This window comes from Struthio camelus, chromosome 10 (genome assembly GCF_040807025.1).
Source record: "Struthio camelus isolate bStrCam1 chromosome 10, bStrCam1.hap1, whole genome shotgun sequence".
In the NCBI taxonomy this organism is placed as follows: Eukaryota; Metazoa; Chordata; class Aves; order Struthioniformes; family Struthionidae; genus Struthio; species Struthio camelus.
Window position 1 is genome coordinate 27,144,836 of NC_090951.1, and position 17,823 is coordinate 27,162,658.

The following is a 17,823-nucleotide window of genomic DNA, read 5'->3' on the forward strand; positions in this document are numbered from 1 at the left end:
AAGATGCTGCCCCTGGGACACCCTGAAACAAAGCTGTCTTTCCAAATACTAGCCCTCAACGAGGAAAGCAGAAGATGCCCAGCTCAGAGTGCAGAAGGAGGAACACCGTTGCCAGGCGCTTTGCAAGGGCGAGACTCAAGACGGTCAAGGAGGACGCTCCTTCTCTCTGCCTGCAGACATCAGGCACAGGAGAAGGCGTGTGGTTCGCCAGGGTTTCTGCAGGCTGGCGTTTGCCTCTGGAAGGTCTTGCTCTGCCCCTTCTTGGAAAGACAACTCCTGGCTCAGGCGTGCTCTTAGCCCCACAGTGTCTCCAAGCATTCACATGCTTGCATCCATCGCGTGGAAGAGCAGAAAGAGCCGGCCCTTGCTCGGCCTCTGCCCGGTGGCTAAGACCTGCGGGTGCCAACTCCCTCATGGGGGTGCAAGCAGCTGGGCAGGGCCTGATGAGGGATCTTTGGGAACACAGCCTGACCCAAAGGCCCTGGCCCTGGCCCAGAGAACACGCTGGGCAGAGCCCCCCAAGACAGCAGCAGAGAGAAGGAAGAGACAGGCCCGGGAACCAGTGGCTGGGCTACAGCCTTCTTGCATCTCTCTGAGCAAATCTGCTGGCCCTCTGCAGGAGCGAGCCCTTCAGCTCTGACTGCTTTCACATCGCAGCTGCCTAAGGACACCTGGCAGCTTGCGCTCAAGGACAGGGCCCCACGAGAGAGCTGGGGAAGGGCGTTGGGCTGGCGCAAGGAGACATGCCAAGCAGCGGGCGGATGCACGCGTGGCCCAGAAGAGCCTCGCTCATGCCGCAAGGGCCTCCAGGGGCCCTGGGAAGGCCTGATTAGCACCAGAGTCATCGACTTACCCCCAGCAGAGCTTCTAGCAGCTTTCCAGTGCCATCCATGCTGAGGAGGAAGTCGTCATAAAACCTCATTGTCACTTCCTTCTTCCGTACAGAAAGAATGCCAATGCCCTTGAAGACAAAGTCCACGTCCTGTCTTTTTGACATGGCCCAGAAGAACGCCATCGCGGTCTCATGTATGGAACACTGCACCGTTGTCAAAGGCATGCGGGCACACACGGAGAGATTCTTGTACTGCAGAGGGACTATTCTTACGTCACCTAGACCGCAGCAAAAGACGAACAACGTCACCTCGGCAGCAGGCTCCAAGAACAAGGGGACAAGACTTTCTGGCAAGACGCTGCTGCTACAGAGCAGGCTCTTGAATCCCCTGCTGCAGCGCCTAGGAGCGGTTTATGGAGTCCCTCCTGGGAAGAGGCCGAGCACTCTGCAAACTCACGGGCTCAGGGGGGCAGCAGTCATTTGGCCAGGGCAGGAAGCAAAAGAAGAAAACTAACCATCCCGAAGGAACCCTTGACCGGAGGGCAGGACAAGGCGGGCAGATGGGTGCAGGGCCCACGACAAAGGGCCCGGCGCCACGCCATTGTGCCCTCTGGCTAAGCCGATGCCACGTCGATAGATACAAGGGCGAAGCAAAGCGCAAGGACGGCACCGCAGCCCGTAAGGACCATTCGGCCCCTCTGGCCCTTGGTAGCCAGCAAAAGTCTCCCTGCGCTGCTGGGGCCAGCAGCCTATCCCTCCCACGCACCCCGCTGCAGGCGTATTACTAGCAAAGCACACCCGGGGGCCCCTCTGAGCACCTGCTCCTGGCTGGCCTGTCCAGCTCAAACAAGCCAAAGTTGCTCTCAGGCCACTTTGAGGCGTTCAGCCATGTCTTCAGAGCAGTTGGCCTGCCCCTCAAGCTTGGGGCAAGGGCAGGCAAAGGTTTTTAACCTGCCTTCTTACCAGGAATGTCTTCTTGAGCGCCCCTGGCCTGGTATTCCTGGGCAACAACCTCCGAAATACGAAACATGGGTCTCCGAACGATCGAAAGCTCCCTGTTCACGGAGCACTCGGAGTGCTTCAGAACATAGAACACCCCCACTCCTAGTATCTTGACACCCTGAGAACAGCAGCAAAGAGGGAGAGAAGGAACAAGCATCAGTAGCCTGGAGACACAAAAACTGTCCGATGGCTTGCCAGAGCGTGGGGGCTGCTGCTCTGCGCCCTGCCCACCCCTAGCATGCCGAGGGCAAGATGGGCCACTTGGGAAAGCTTTGGAGAGAAAGCACATACTCCAGACCTTTCTTTCCTCTTGCTCCTCTGCTCTCCTCAAAAATCTCTTTGCACAAGCAACAGCAGAGACAACATTCCTCCCCTCCATACAGGTGGGGGGAGGGGGTGGCGGGGAGGGGAGCAGGGGGCATTTCCAACAGTGGGCACCAAGTCCTTGGCACTCTGGGGCACAGGGATGTCAGGGCCAGGCAAACCGCCAGCATTTCCGGAGGGGAGGAACAGGACACAAGACCCACCTTGTTCTCTGCCAAGCGCTCTAGAATGTATTCTGAGACGCTGTCCCAAATGCTAACAATCTCTGGAAAGCAAGGCAAAGAGGTATCATGCGCCAAGTCAGCAAGCTCACTACCTTTCAGCACCCCGCTCCCCAGGCAGGTGGCAAGTGCAGGTGAGATGAAACGTACCGCCACCCCAAGCCAAAACACGCAAGGCGCTCCCCAGGACGGCCCTTCCGGACCTCAGCCGCAAGGACACTGCAGGGACGCCTCCGCCCACTTCTAAGCAAGGCTCCTGTCCTTTCAGGTGGCCATGCCAAAGGGCGACCCACCCGCTCGGGAAACGGGGACTAGGTTCCCACAGCAGCGAGAAGACCGTGCAGTGCCTACCCACAGGAGTCACCCACGCTCAGGGCAGCCCCAGCTGCCTCCCCTGCAGGGACCATTTTCACCTCCATTCAACGCCTGCACACACACACGCTCTGCACGGCCACCCGAGCAGCCCCAGCCCTTTCAGCCAGCTGCCAGCTCAGGGCACGCAATCCCCACTGCGAGGCAACCCACGGCTTCTGCCTGCACGTGCCCTGGAAGGCACGGGCAGAGGAAGCTCCTCAGGACAACGAGCCAGCCGGCCCGGCTGCCAAACTCACCCCTGGGCTGCCAACGGTCGAGCGGCCTGCTCTCCCGTGCCACCCACTCGCCCTGTCCAGCCCTCCCCTACAGAGCCCAGCGCTTCCATTGCCTGTCTCGCGGCTCATACCGTCTACAGCCTTACCGTAACGGTTGAGATTCCTGAGCGTTGGAAACATGTCATGCCACAGTTTCGCCATCTTCGCGCCCCCTCGCGCTCAATGGGGCCCTGTAGCAGGAGGGTGACGAGGAAACTTCTCCTCCCAGGAGCCGCCTCCTCCTCCTCCTCTGCACTTCCCCAGGTAGGCTCCAGCGCTGTCGCGCGGCCTCCCTTCGCCCTCTCGGTGCGCTGCAAAGCAGCTCCTCCAGAGAAGAGCGGTGGCGAGAGCAGCCCCAGCACCTGCACGTGCCAAGGCCTCGCAGGGAAGTGTGGGCAGGGCTCGGGGGCCCCGTGGCGGGAGGGGAGCTGTGACTGTGATGCGGCATGTCCCACTGTGAGCCCAGCCCGTGTCACCAAGGGGCTCACAGGCACCCTTACCGTCCAAAGCATTTCTCTTGGGCCCACAGGAGGGGCAATTTCACAGCCCCAGAGCAGCCAGACCGCAAAGGGGTTTCAGCAGGTCTCCGCTCTGACCTCCTGCTGCAAGTGCGGCTGACCAGAGCAGACTTCCCAGGCCCGGGCGCCACTGAGGGGCCACTGGCTCCATGGATTCCCCCACCACCCCGGGCCCCTGGGCCAGTGCTCCACCACCCTTAGGCTACAGCGCTTTTCCCCGTCTCTCATGGCAATTGCCCCCACTGCCACTACTGCCATTGCCCATCCTCCCGGCCCCCCCCCACCCGGCACCTCTGGGAAGGCTCTGCCTCCACCCTCTCACCCCCCCTCCCGTTAGGCCCCTGCCGCCTGATCCTCTTGCGCCTTCTCTTCTCCCGGCTCAACAGCCCCACGCCCTCAGCCTCTCCTCGCACTGCTGGGCTCCAGCTGCCCACCAGCTCCCAGCCCGCCCCACAACGAACGGCTCCTCCAGGGCCACGCTCCCTTCCTGGTGTCCCTGCCCCCCTGCAGCTCCCCCACGGGCCACAGTCCCCTCAGAGGCGCACCTCCTCTGGCATGAAGCGCCTCCTTCCAAAAGTACCTCTCCAGCCATGTCCCCAGCAACGGCTCCTTGCACGGCTCGCCTTCGCTTCCTTCTGCTTTTCTCCAGAAACATGCCTCTGCACCCTTCTCCTCACGAGTGCCCCTTCGTGTGGCCTCCTGTGGCTCCACGGAGGTCGCCCCCAGCTGCGGGATCTGCGGCCCTGCCGCCGCATGCCCCAGGCAGGGGCCGGGCCTCGGTGCCCCGCTCCTCCCTCCCTCCCTCCCTCCCTGCTTGCCTGCCTGCCTGCCTGCCTGCCTGCCTGCCTGCCCGCCCGCTGCCCCAGCGTTGGGGGAAAGCCTTGCCCGGGCCCTGGGCGGCGCTGCGGGCTCCCTGCTGTGCCCAGAGCCCCCGGCCCCGCACGGGCAGCCCCGAGCAGCACGCCCAGGTGGCACTGCTTGCTGCGCAGTAAGGACTGGTGCCAGGGACTGTCGGGGATGGGGGAGGCCCCGCTGCCCGCGGGGAGGCGGGAGGCAGGCAGCGTTGAGCCGGGGCCCGGCAGCCCACCGGGAGCTGGTGGGGGTGTGGGGCAGAGCCATAGCAAGGGAAGGGGCCAGAGTGCAGGAGGCAATCCCAGGTGCCCCCTCCCCGAGCAGAGGGGCCTGGGAGAAGGCAGGGGGTCAGGGCCGGGCCGGGGGCTGGTGGCCGGGTGCTTGGCTGCGCCATGCTGACCTGCTCATGCCAGGGCATGGCTGCTTTGTGCCGATTGCAGGCAGTGTCCCCCCGCGGAGGAGCTGGCCCCTGCTGGCTTCCCCTTGGGCCATGCAGCTGCCTGCCAGTGCTCAAGGTCCCGCCGGGGCTCCAGCGACGCTGGGAGAGGTGCCGAGGGGGCACCGGCTGCTGCTAGCAACTTCCCGGGGACCCCTGAGGCAGTGGCTGGTGCTGAGGGAAGGGCAGCGGGCAAGGAGCCGCAGGCAGCACTTGTTTGACCCATGCGTTGCCTCTGCTTGCAGGCCACACTGCCCAAGGCATTGGGACTTGAACGCGGCAGCCAGGCGAGGCAGGGCAGCTGCCGCTGAGGCAGCAGAGCCAAGCCCCAAGCCCCTCCGCTCGGTGAGGCTTGGGAAGGGCAGAGCTGGGAGAAGCTGGTGCCCCTCAAACCTCGTTCTCCCAGCAGAGCAGAGGGCACGTAAGGCAGCGCTTTCAGCCAGTGAAAATTGCTGGCTCATGCCTTCCTTTTTCAGAGGCCTGGTTTGCGCAAGGCCAGCGGTGCTGCCTGCCCACCAGTGCCCACCCAGGCTGCGGTCGGAGGAGACCTGCTCCTTGCATTGGTCCCGACCAGAGTTCGGCACCAGAAGACACAGCCCCTGAGGGGGCACCGCAGCACACAAGTGTGGCTTGGCATGCCTGGCTCACCAGCAGAAAGGGACCATGCAGACTAAGGTGGAGTCAATCAGCCAGAACGGAGCACAGAGCAACAATACAGTTGAAAACACAAAGCCTAGCTAAGTGTGTGTGAGGTTCCCCGTGGGGAGCCCCGTGATGCTTCTGGGGAGGCCTTGGGCAGGGAGGTGCCTCCTGCCGAGGCCCCCGGCAGCTGGGATGCCGGCTGCAGGGCTTTCGGCAGCTCCAGCTTCCCTCTTCCTGCCCTGCCAGGGGTGAAGGCCAGGCTGCCTGCAGGGATGGGCTACTGCCGCCCCCAGGCCTCCTGAGGAGGGGCAGTGCAGCCCCAAAACCACCTTGCAAAGCCAGCAGCCCTGGGCGTGGGCTGAGGTGGGTGCCAGGGTGCACGCTGGAGCGCAGACTCTGGGATCCACAGGCCTCCAAGGCCAGGGCCTGCAGGGCCAGGGCAGGGATGACGAGGCTGTGGGGCTCTGACCCTGCAAGAGAGACCGCAGGAACACCTTGTGCTGGCCCTGGGCTGAGAGCAGAGGGGAGCAGGAGGCTTCGTGGCCTCCACGCCCCAAACCAACAGCAAATTTGTGCCCAAAAGCTCTCAGAGGAGGCTTCAGTCCCGGTCAGCTGCCCGTGTCCTGCACTGATTTCGTATGCTCAAACCTTGTGATGGGCAGAAGGCAACATGCTTGTACCCCAAGGCAGCCCCCTTTAGTGGCCAAGCCAAGGACCTGCTCTTAGCATCACTGCAGGAGTAACCGTCTAATTAAAGGCTTGCAATTAGCCCACCTCCAATTAGTGCACAGCAACTCAAACAAAGGGTCTTCTTAAAGGACAAGTCTCCTTAATGCAACCTAAATGGTCCTATGTTCCCTGTGCAGGGGCGACCCTTCTACATCCCCCACCGCCAAGGCTGCGGCGCGCATGGGCATGGGCATTGGCTTCAGGGTCCCAGCTCCTTCCTCAGTGGGAGGCGGCTGCTGCTGGTGGCTTCCTCCATCGCATAGTTGGGCTGACACTATTAAGCCTGCTCCTAATAGGCTCTCTTAAGGCTAATAATGTGGCATACATAGCCAACAAATGCTAGAAGGAGTCACCAAAACTAAAGCAGCACTTTAAAATGCAACTCCTACATTTAGCATCGAGGAAATAAGCCCCTCCACCTTACTCCCAATTTGACACTCTCGGGAGAGTGCTTTAGGGGATGCTAATGCGTGTTTTGCCCTTCCTTGCTCCAACACGGGTCAGGCTCAGCACAGTGGAGAGGGAAAGACTCTGGCGGGGCGGAGGGGGTGGGGTGCGAGCTTTGTGCTCGCCCAGGGCCCTGCACTGGCCCCCTCCTCTGTCCTGCCCCTGAACATCCCAGACTCCGTTGGCTACAGTCGCCTGCTCCTTGCCAGGCCTTTGTGTTGACTCTGATGAGCCTTTGGGCGTTTCATGTCACTCTAGGAGCTGGAAGAGAGCCTGCCTCATGACACGGGGTTGCAAGGAGAGCCACTGGCCGTGGAAGAGGACTGCTTGCCTGGCCTCGCTCAGGAGTCCCATCCTGCCCACCCCGGGCATCTCTCTCTTTCCTGCCCGCTGACACGGTCTTTCTCCGGAGGGAAGCAGTGAGGCTACATCTCCGCACAGTGCTGGGTGGCCTGGGGAAGGCCGGGCACATGCCAAGCGGGGAGCTGGACACAGGTCTCCACCGAGTGCTGTCGGGGGGCTGGCACCGGTGCCTGGGGCACGTGTGCTCCAGGCACTTCCCAAATAAGCTCCACTGGTGCGGCCTCCTCTTCACCTGGATGTTGAGTTCCAGGGCCTCCTGCCACGCCTCCTCCAGCAGGAACAGGGCCTGCGCAGGCGTACTGCTTTCCTGCCCTTCAGCCTGCTCCTGGTGGGGAATGCAGGTGTGCGGGCATGTCCGGGTGTCCTGCCTCATTTCAGCAGGGTCACTTGCTCCTGCTGGTTCCTTCTGTGGCCCCACCTGGCCTCACAGAGCCCCACATCCTGCCCGTCAACCCCAAGGGGGACGCAAGGCCCTCAGCTCACCCAAGAGAGAACCCCCAACCTCCCTCTGCTCGTCCACCCACCCGCCTCAGCATATAGCACGGCCCAAGGCCCATCCCTGGGCCCTGGCACTGTCACGGTCCCTCTCCTGACCACAGGACCCACTGGCGCTGGTGAGTGCCCGAGCAGTTAGGCCGCTGTCTTTTCTCCCATGGCCAGTGACTTGCAGGGCTGTGCAGGACCCAGGAGTCCTGCTGGCCTGTCCCTCCATAACGTACCAGGGGCAGGGAGTCGCAGAGCTGCACCTCGGAGGTGCTCTGGGGCCTAGCAAGTGCAGGGGACCGGAGGGGGCCTGGGAGCATGCCTGGGGCCACTGGCACATCAGGACAGGGCAGGAGCCCAGGAGGGAGAATCCAAGCACACGGGTAGCAGGCCCGGCCGGCCCTGCCGAGCTCCACTGGGTTGAAGAGCGGCCCAGCAGGGGCTGTGCAGGGCAGGGAAATGGGGACTGCTCCCCAGCCTCACAGCCCCAGCCTGCGGGGCTGAGGGGCTGCCCTGGCCCACAGGGCCCTGGCACACGCGTTTGCACATGGGAAGGGAGGCATCTGCACCTCCAGGCAGCAGTCAGCGGCTGGCAGGGTAGGGAGACTACGGGCCCTGCGGCAGATGAGCAGAGCCCGTGGGAGCACAAGGAGCAGCCGAGGGCTGACGGAGGCCCAGGGACAAGCACGGCTCATCCCAGCTTTGCCTGCCTGGAGAGCCCTGCAGCTGCAGCAAAAAGCCAGGCATCTGCGCTCCCAGGTGGCCGGCCGCACCGCTCCACCCCACAGCAACTCCCTCCTTTGCCCTTCACCCTTCCCCATGCAACCCTGAGAAGGGCTCCAGCGTCCCTGCACACCAGCCCTCAGAGCACCCCTGGGGCTGTGGGCACGTCAGGTGCAGCTGTGTCCTGGCCACCATGGTGTGCACCGTGCAGTGTCTCTGTGCGTGTGGAGAGCGCGGGCGCGTGTGCGGATGCGTGTGCAGCGTCAATGGTGTGCCAGGCTGGCGCACGTGCACTGTGCAGGTGCAGGCCTGGCTGTGCGGGAGGGTCTTGGTGAGTGAGAGGTGTGAGCTGTGTGCGTAGCCGTCCTGTGGAGGGTAATGAAGGAAGGGGCATGTGTCTGTGCGTGTGTCTGTGCGCTGTGCTGAGAACGGGTTAGGCGGTGGTGTGCATGCACGTGCACTCTGTGGCGCGCGTGCCTGCATGCTGCAGCCCGTGTGTGGGCGATATTCTGTTCAGGCTCTACAAAATAACTGGAGGAGCACATGGGTTTGTACAGCTCTTCCTTTCATCTTTCAGGAGCACGCTTCCAGACTTCGCCGCAATAGTCACGTTTCCTCTGCACCACCAGCAAGTCCTGGTCCCTTTCCCTTTGAGCCTGGAGAGTCATCCGCTGCCCAGGGCTAGGGCATGGAAAAGGAACCGTTTGGTTTCAGGCACAGGCAGAAGGGCACGGAAATGCTGCAGGCCTAGCGCAGGGCACATCTTCTGGCCTCTGCCTCTGCTGGCATTCCTATGCTTTCTCGGATGGGCGAGGGGCCCCCTGGGGTGCGAGGCAAGGACATGACCACATGACTACCACGGGCAGGTAATCAGCCTGCACAGGAGTCAGGCGCGGGATGAGACTTTGGCCCAAACTGGCATCAAAGCACAGGGCAAGGCCTCCACGTGTGGAGACTTGGGGAGGCAAGGACGGAGCGTGCCTTTGGAAAAGGGAGAGCCAAAGCGTCGCTCCAGGAATCCTGTCACCTTGGGTAGCCCCCGTGTTCTGGTCCCACCTGGGAATCCTACCCCTGAGAGCCCAACACCTGCCCCTGGGCTGGAAGGCTGCCTGCTCCCAGGCCACAGCCTCCAAAGCCTGTTGCTCTCCCTCGACGGGTGCCAGAAAAAGACCCTCCCCCCCCTCCCCTCCTCTGGGCTCCTCCTGGGTGTGGAAGGAAGGCCAGTGCAGGGGAAGGCAAAACAGCACCCCCAGCTGGAGAAATTTACCAGAGGAAGCGCTTCTCTTGGGAATTCCTCTGCCGATTCAGCTCTACCCTCTGCTTCCACTCTTCCCGACGCGCTTGGTAAGTCTCCAAGACTTGCAGGGTGTGGCTTGCTCGTACAGAAAGCTGCCTGCAAGAGCAGGGAAAAAGTTCCCTCTCCCCTTCTGGCTGAGGCCCTCCTGCCTCTCCCCTCCACCAGCCCCTGCACACCCGCTCCCGCTGGCGGTGCCCGCAGCCTTCAACTTGCCCCATGCAGCTTGGGGCTGCCTGGCATCGGGGCCTTGCCCAAGGCATTGCCACGTCAACAGAAATCAGGGGACACCATACCCAGCCCCATGGCTCAGGAACTGCGCTTCCTCACACCTCGGACAGGTGCTGCCACTGCACCTTTCCAGGCCGGGGCTGGGGCCGGGGCCCGGGCCCGGGCCCGGGCACACTTACTCTTTGTGCAGCCGCGGCAGTCTCTCGGGCTTCCTCTTCTCTGCTCGGGGCACGAAGGCAGCAGTGCTCGCCTCTTTCCCAAGCGGGGGCCCTGGTGAGGCTGGCCGAACCTCCGGCAGTGGTTCAGCATGCCGCCAAGCCTGCGTTGGCGCCAGAGGACAACTCTGAAGCTGCTTCTCACCTCCCTCACGTGCTCTCAACTCTCAGCACGGGGAGAAGCCAGCCACTACAGGGCCTGTGCGTCCCCCCAGCACACTTGTGTCTGCTTTGCCCTCAGAAAGCCCCATGAGGAGCACAGCGCCAGGCAGGGACCCTGCACTCGTAGCCTGGCCACGCTTCACCACACTTCCCTGCTGGCCCCTCTGCTTACCTGTGCTGCCTTGTGCTGATGCCCGCAAGCAGGAATTGCAGTTCGAGGTCTGCCTTGAGCAGGTCCTTCCTGCTTGCCGTCCTCTTCCGCCTTAGAGGAGCTCTCCCGAATTGTCTGCAGCCGGCTAAAAACACACAAGCCGCGTGAGGTGATTGGAGTTCCGGGTGAGGCTGTTCTGCATCTTGCGCTCACAAGCGGCTCGGGGCCAGCCTCTGCAGCACAAGGCAGTTCTGCTGGAGCTTTTGGTGTAGCTGAGTCCTTGCGTTCATGTCAACAGTGAGGAAAGAAAGCCTTGAGCTGCAGCACTGGCAGCGGGCCCAGGAGGCCCTAAGGAAAGCTCGGGATGCCCAGGTGTGGGCCCTCTCTGGGTGGCACAAGGGGAAAACCAATGCCGTTTGCAGCACCCAGAGCCTGCAGAGACCACTAGGCACCTCCTGCCAAAGGCACTGAAGTCAGGGACGTGCTCAGAAAGACTCTGTTTTGGGGTGAAACGGGACTATTAGTGGGGGAGCCACTGTCGGGGAAGGAGGAAGTGTACCAGGCACACAAGCAAGCCCGGCATGTAGTTCTCTCTGGTATGTAGTTCTCTCTGGCACTCCTCCTGTGCCAGACAACCGCCACACCCCTGCCCCTGCCACCCCAGCCCAACAACCTTCGGAAGAAATTCACAGGCATTACGTCCAACCTAAAAAGCAGGGAAAACAGACCCTACTCTCTGCTGCTGGGGCAGGGGCTTCTGACTTTCACATTCCTCTGAGAAGTGCTCTCATTCCCACTGCAACCAAAGGAGGGCCCTTCACATCCATAGGGGAGCAGAAAAACACCCGCCACTGCTGCAGTACTTCTTGCATCAACGCCAGTCCCTGGGACACCACTTGACAACCTCACAGACTTCATACCCACAGAGCGTACAGAAACAGAAACAGCTCCCTCCCTCCCAGAAGCCCAAAAGCACACGGCCACCCGCATGCTTTGCTCCAAGAGCCTCACCTGGCAGCTGGCTTGTTTCCCCTGCTTTCCCATGCCTTTCCTCCCTTCCAGCTGGCCCCAGAGAACGGGGGTGGAGAAAGCCTTTCTCGAGACAGGAGGCGCCCACCACAAGCACTGCCTGGAAGTAGCAAGGCAGAGGAGGCTCCTCAGCAAGCATCGTTCTTTGTCACCATTTGAACAAGAAGGACAGGCAGCTGTGCTCCAGCATCGGACCAAAGAGCCCAATTCCCTTGGAGCTTTGCTCCCAAGCAGGTCTTAGGCCCTTGCTGGCGCACGATCGCGTCCAGCCTTTCCTTTCTGCAGGGCAGTCTTCTGCCCTAGAGTTCTGTGCTGCTTCTACTGCTTTCTCTAGCCCTTAGGCTTCAAAAAGGGGACATGGCTGGCAGGTCCTGGGGACCTCATGCTACTCTCTCCTTTGGCGTGGCTGCAGGCTGGAGGGCAGAGTGTCACACGAGAAGGGGAACAGATTCCTGCCCATCTCTAAGGCGCTCACATGCACAGACTTGCAAGCTAGAGCAGGGCCCCGAGTGCCAGGGCAAAGTGCCCCTCAGCAGTGGCAGCTGCAGTTGGAGCTGCACAACTGCCCCGAGAGCCCCTTCCAGGAGGAGTGCCCCCAGATCTGTCGTGATGAGCAAAGAGAGGCACAGGAGAAGCAGGCCACTAGGCCCGGCACGGCATGTTAAGCTTGCCTCCAGCCCCTCCGCTGCACAGGACAAAAGGAAAACAAACACACCTCTCTCACCAGCCAGCTGGCACTTTACCTTTTCCCTCAGTCTGCTTGTTCTGCTCCCTGTCTTTTGCCGGCCCGCCTTTGGCAGCCTCCCGACACCCTCCGGAGGAAGATGCTGGTCGCACAGGCACAGGCGTGATGACCTCACCCTCACTCCTGGAAACAAGAAAGGGACGAGAGAGACGCTGACAGCAGAGCCTTGCAGAAACCTCCTCTACATGCTTGCCCTCCATCTAGAAAGAGAAAGTCACCAAAAGACTTGTTGGCCGCCCTTCACGTTGCAGTCGGACAGAGTCTACGCAAGAAACAACCCCTTCAAAGAACTCCAAGAGCACAAGGTCACCCTCAGCCTTTTCTCCAAGAGCCTCACCTGGCAGGCAACTTCCTTCCTTTGCTTTTCCACTCCTCCTGCTTTCTCCCCCCAGCACCAGGTGACGCAGGTGGCAAAGGCCTTTCTTGAGCAAGCAGGCACGCAGCAGGAGCACTCCCTGCAGGCAGGAAAGGAGAAGGCTCTGCAGAAAGCGTCTTTGGGAGCACTTGGTCCAGAAGGACAGGCAGATCTGCTCCAGCACCGCATCAAACAGCCTGATCCCCCGGGAGCCGCGCTCTCTAAGAGCTCTTGCTCCCTAGCACGTCCTTGGCACACCTTAGCAGCCTCTTAGCAGTCCACCTTAGCAGCCTCTTAGCAGTCCTCTCCAGGCAATCTTGCTCCCCACCTTCACACGCCCGGCATCCGCCAGAGAGGCAGACCCCCTCCAGCACTGACACCTCGGGCCCAAATGTCCTAAAGCGAAAGAGGAGCTTGCGCTGGCCACCAGGGCGCAGCACCCCGGGGCAAAACTCTCCCAGGCAGCACATCCTGACCAGGGCTCCAACCACCTACCTACTGCCGAGGACCAACGGAACAAACACGCGCACACACACAAACACACGCCCGCCTGCACACCCTCCTCTCGCTCGCCAGTCACCTGTGGCCTGACCTTTTCCGTCCGCCCGCTCTTCCTCTTTCGGGCGTGTCCGGGATCCCTTGCAGGAAGACGCCACTTGCTGCTTCTCACGGGGAAGCTTCAATTCAAATCTGGAAATGACAAGACGCCACGGTGAAGAGAAGGCACCACTTCCCCTTTGCCTCCTGCCGGCCTTGTACTCAGAAAGAAGGCCTTTCGGGGCACGTGGGGCCCTCCAGGCTCACCCAAGACATGCTTAGGTCACAAACACAGGCCCTGTATGGATCGGGTGCCTTCCACACGATGCCTTTCCTCGGCCAGCCACACACAGCACATTCGGGAACCTTGGCTTTTGGAAGCCTCACCCACGAGAAAGAGACCAGTCACAGGAAAATGTGGCCCCCATTCCTCTCTAGGCCTAAGATTGGTTAGCAGTGCCAAACACCGCCACTATTGCCTGTTCCACCCTGGGGAGACCCCCAGAGTCCCAAGTACTTGCAGACAGCAAGCTAGGAAAGAGTTGCTCCGCAGCAAGTCCTTCCTGAGGAGACAAGCTCCAGCAGGACGCTGCTACCAAGCACGAGCTGAGAAGCAAACGTACCGTGGCAACATGAAGACGCTTCTGGGACCCATGCGGAAAGCCGCGCTCCTTCTTCCTTTTACCACCAGGTGTCTCGTCCCTGGTGTCTGAAACAGACACCGAGGTACGTGAGAGCATGCCAGCGCCATTACTGCCTTGCTCCTAAAGGCAGCAAATCTTTCTTGGGCTCAGGGAAGATGCTGCCCCTGGGACACCCTGAAACAAAGCTGTCTTTCCAAATACTAGCCCTCAACGAGGAAAGCAGAAGATGCCCAGCTCAGAGTGCAGAAGGAGGAACACCGTTGCCAGGCGCTTTGCAAGGGCGAGACTCAAGACGGTCAAGGAGGACGCTCCTTCTCTCTGCCTGCAGACATCAGGCACAGGAGAAGGCGTGTGGTTCGCCAGGGTTTCTGCAGGCTGGCGTTTGCCTCTGGAAGGTCTTGCTCTGCCCCTTCTTGGAAAGACAACTCCTGGCTCAGGCGTGCTCTTAGCCCCACAGTGTCTCCAAGCATTCACATGCTTGCATCCATCGCGTGGAAGAGCAGAAAGAGCCGGCCCTTGCTCGGCCTCTGCCCGGTGGCTAAGACCTGCGGGTGCCAACTCCCTCATGGGGGTGCAAGCAGCTGGGCAGGGCCTGATGAGGGATCTTTGGGAACACAGCCTGACCCAAAGGCCCTGGCCCTGGCCCAGAGAACACGCTGGGCAGAGCCCCCCAAGACAGCAGCAGAGAGAAGGAAGAGACAGGCCCGGGAACCAGTGGCTGGGCTACAGCCTTCTTGCATCTCTCTGAGCAAATCTGCTGGCCCTCTGCAGGAGCGAGCCCTTCAGCTCTGACTGCTTTCACATCGCAGCTGCCTAAGGACACCTGGCAGCTTGCGCTCAAGGACAGGGCCCCACGAGAGAGCTGGGGAAGGGCGTTGGGCTGGCGCAAGGAGACATGCCAAGCAGCGGGCGGATGCACGCGTGGCCCAGAAGAGCCTCGCTCATGCCGCAAGGGCCTCCAGGGGCCCTGGGAAGGCCTGATTAGCACCAGAGTCATCGACTTACCCCCAGCAGAGCTTCTAGCAGCTTTCCAGTGCCATCCATGCTGAGGAGGAAGTCGTCATAAAACCTCATTGTCACTTCCTTCTTCCGTACAGAAAGAATGCCAATGCCCTTGAAGACAAAGTCCACGTCCTGTCTTTTTGACATGGCCCAGAAGAACGCCATCGCGGTCTCATGTATGGAACACTGCACCGTTGTCAAAGGCATGCGGGCACACACGGAGAGATTCTTGTACTGCAGAGGGACTATTCTTACGTCACCTAGACCGCAGCAAAAGACGAACAACGTCACCTCGGCAGCAGGCTCCAAGAACAAGGGGACAAGACTTTCTGGCAAGACGCTGCTGCTACAGAGCAGGCTCTTGAATCCCCTGCTGCAGCGCCTAGGAGCGGTTTATGGAGTCCCTCCTGGGAAGAGGCCGAGCACTCTGCAAACTCACGGGCTCAGGGGGGCAGCAGTCATTTGGCCAGGGCAGGAAGCAAAAGAAGAAAACTAACCATCCCGAAGGAACCCTTGACCGGAGGGCAGGACAAGGCGGGCAGATGGGTGCAGGGCCCACGACAAAGGGCCCGGCGCCACGCCATTGTGCCCTCTGGCTAAGCCGATGCCACGTCGATAGATACAAGGGCGAAGCAAAGCGCAAGGACGGCACCGCAGCCCGTAAGGACCATTCGGCCCCTCTGGCCCTTGGTAGCCAGCAAAAGTCTCCCTGCGCTGCTGGGGCCAGCAGCCTATCCCTCCCACGCACCCCGCTGCAGGCGTATTACTAGCAAAGCACACCCGGGGGCCCCTCTGAGCACCTGCTCCTGGCTGGCCTGTCCAGCTCAAACAAGCCAAAGTTGCTCTCAGGCCACTTTGAGGCGTTCAGCCATGTCTTCAGAGCAGTTGGCCTGCCCCTCAAGCTTGGGGCAAGGGCAGGCAAAGGTTTTTAACCTGTCTTCTTACCAGGAATGTCTTCTTGAGCGCCCCTGGCCTGGTATTCCTGGGCAACAACCTCCGAAATACGAAACATGGGTCTCCGAACGATCGAAAGCTCCCCGTTCACGGAGCACTCGGAGTGCTTCAGAACATAGAACACCCCCACTCCTAGTATCTTGACACCCTGAGAACAGCAGCAAAGAGGGAGAGAAGGAACAAGCATCAGTAGCCTGGAGACACAAAAACTGTCCGATGGCTTGCCAGAGCGTGGGGGCTGCTGCTCTGCGCCCTGCCCACCCCTAGCATGCCGAGGGCAAGATGGGCCACTTGGGAAAGCTTTGGAGAGAAAGCACATACTCCAGACCTTTCTTTCCTCTTGCTCCTCTGCTCTCCTCAAAAATCTCTTTGCACAAGCAACAGCAGAGACAACATTCCTCCCCTCCATACAGGTGGGGGGAGGGGGTGGCAGGGAGGGGAGCAGGGGGCATTTCCAACAGTGGGCACCAAGCCCTTGGCACTCTGTGGCACAGGGATGTCAGGGCCAGGCAAACCGCCAGCATTTCCGGAGGGGAGGAACAGGACACAAGACCCACCTTGTTCTCTGCCAAGCGCTCTAGAATGTATTCTGAGACGCTGTCCCAAATGCTAACAATCTCTGGAAAGCAAGGCAAAGAGGTATCATGCGCCAAGTCAGCAAGCTCACTACCTTTCAGCACCCCGCTCCCCAGGCAGGTGGCAAGTGCAGGTGAGATGAAACGTACCGCCACCCCAAGCCAAAACACGCAAGGCGCTCCCCAGGACGGCCCTTCCGGACCTCAGCCGCAAGGACACTGCAGGGACGCCTCCGCCCACTTCTAAGCAAGGCTCCTGTCCTTTCAGGTGGCCATGCCAAAGGGCGACCCACCCGCTCGGGAAACGGGGACTAGGTTCCCACAGCAGCGAGAAGACCGTGCAGTGCCTACCCACAGGAGTCACCCACGCTCAGGGCAGCCCCAGCTGCCTCCCCTGCAGGGACCATTTTCACCTCCATTCAACGCCTGCACACACACACGCTCTGCACGGCCACCCGAGCAGCCCCAGCCCTTTCAGCCAGCTGCCAGCTCAGGGCACGCAATCCCCACTGCGAGGCAACCCACGGCTTCTGCCTGCACCTGCCCTGGAAGGCACGGGCAGAGGAAGCTCCTCAGGACAACGAGCCAGCCGGCCCGGCTGCCAAACTCACCCCTGGGCTGCCAACGGTCGAGCGGCCTGCTCTCCCGTGCCACCCACTCGCCCTGTCCAGCCCTCCCCTACAGAGCCCAGCGCTTCCATTGCCTGTCTCGCGGCTCATACCGTCTACAGCCTTACCGTAACGGTTGAGATTCCTGAGCGTTGGAAACATGTCATGCCACAGTTTCGCCATCTTCGCGCCCCCTCGCGCTCAATGGGGCCCTGTAGCAGGAGGGTGACGAGGAAACTTCTCCTCCCAGGAGCCGCCTCCTCCTCCTCCTCTGCACTTCCCCAGGTAGGCTCCAGCGCTGTCGCGCGGCCTCCCTTCGCCCTCTCGGTGCGCTGCAAAGCAGCTCCTCCAGAGAAGAGCGGTGGCGAGAGCAGCCCCAGCACCTGCACGTGCCAAGGCCTCGCAGGGAAGTGTGGGCAGGGCTCGGGGGCCCCGTGGCGGGAGGGGAGCTGTGACTGTGATGCGGCATGTCCCACTGTGAGCCCAGCCCGTGTCACCAAGGGGCTCACAGGCACCCTTACCGTCCAAAGCATTTCTCTTGGGCCCACAGGAGGGGCAATTTCACAGCCCCAGAGCAGCCAGACCGCAAAGGGGTTTCAGCAGGTCTCCGCTCTGACCTCCTGCTGCAAGTGCGGCTGACCAGAGCAGACTTCCCAGGCCCGGGCGCCACTGAGGGGCCACTGGCTCCATGGATTCCCCCACCACCCCGGGCCCCTGGGCCAGTGCTCCACCACCCTTAGGCTACAGCGCTTTTCCCCGTCTCTCATGGCAATTGCCCCCACTGCCACTACTGCCATTGCCCATCCTCCCGGCCCCCCCCACCCGGCACCTCTGGGAAGGCTCTGCCTCCACCCTCTCACCCCCCCTCCCGTTAGGCCCCTGCCGCCTGATCCTCTTGCGCCTTCTCTTCTCCCGGCTCAACAGCCCCACGCCCTCAGCCTCTCCTCGCACTGCTGGGCTCCAGCTGCCCACCAGCTCCCAGCCCGCCCCACAACGAACGGCTCCTCCAGGGCCACGCTCCCTTCCTGGTGTCCCTGCCCCCCTGCAGCTCCCCCACGGGCCACAGTCCCCTCAGAGGCGCACCTCCTCTGGCATGAAGCGCCTCCTTCCAAAAGTACCT